This window comes from Engraulis encrasicolus, chromosome 5 (genome assembly GCF_034702125.1).
Source record: "Engraulis encrasicolus isolate BLACKSEA-1 chromosome 5, IST_EnEncr_1.0, whole genome shotgun sequence".
NCBI lineage: Eukaryota > Metazoa > Chordata > Actinopteri > Clupeiformes > Engraulidae > Engraulis > Engraulis encrasicolus.
The window spans coordinates 17,598,729-17,599,235 of record NC_085861.1 but is presented as its reverse complement, the minus strand read 5'-3'; positions in this window follow the sequence as shown (position 1 = coordinate 17,599,235).

Sequence of the window (507 nt, the reverse complement as noted above, 5' to 3'; positions counted from 1 at the left end):
TAATTTTTAAAGTACACTTAAGTACACTTTTTTTTGACCTGGGAAGGCATTCAATTTAATCAGATGCCTTCTAGATATGAACTGACTGCTCACTGTGACTGTCAACACACAAGGGGACACAACTCGGTTTAGGCAAATGTTCTAAGAAAGTTGATTCCGTACGTACAAAATGCAATAACAGACAAAATGCAATCAAAGAATAACTTTTATTAACTCCCAAAGGGTAAACTAAATAATGAAATTCCATTCAATGTCGGTTAAATGGAATAATACAATCATAAGGCACAAATACTATTAAAAAAAGGGAAAGGAAAAAAAAAGAAAAAAGAGGGGAAAAGAGAGAGGCTTCTAGCTCTGTTTTGGTGTGTGTGCGCGTGTGTGTGTGTGTGTGTGTGTGTGTATCTGTGTGTGGGTGTGTGGGTGCGTGTGCGTGTGTGTCCCTTGTGGACACGAAATGGCGGACCAAACGCGTGTGTGTTTGGTCAAGCCAAGCTAACATTGGCTACA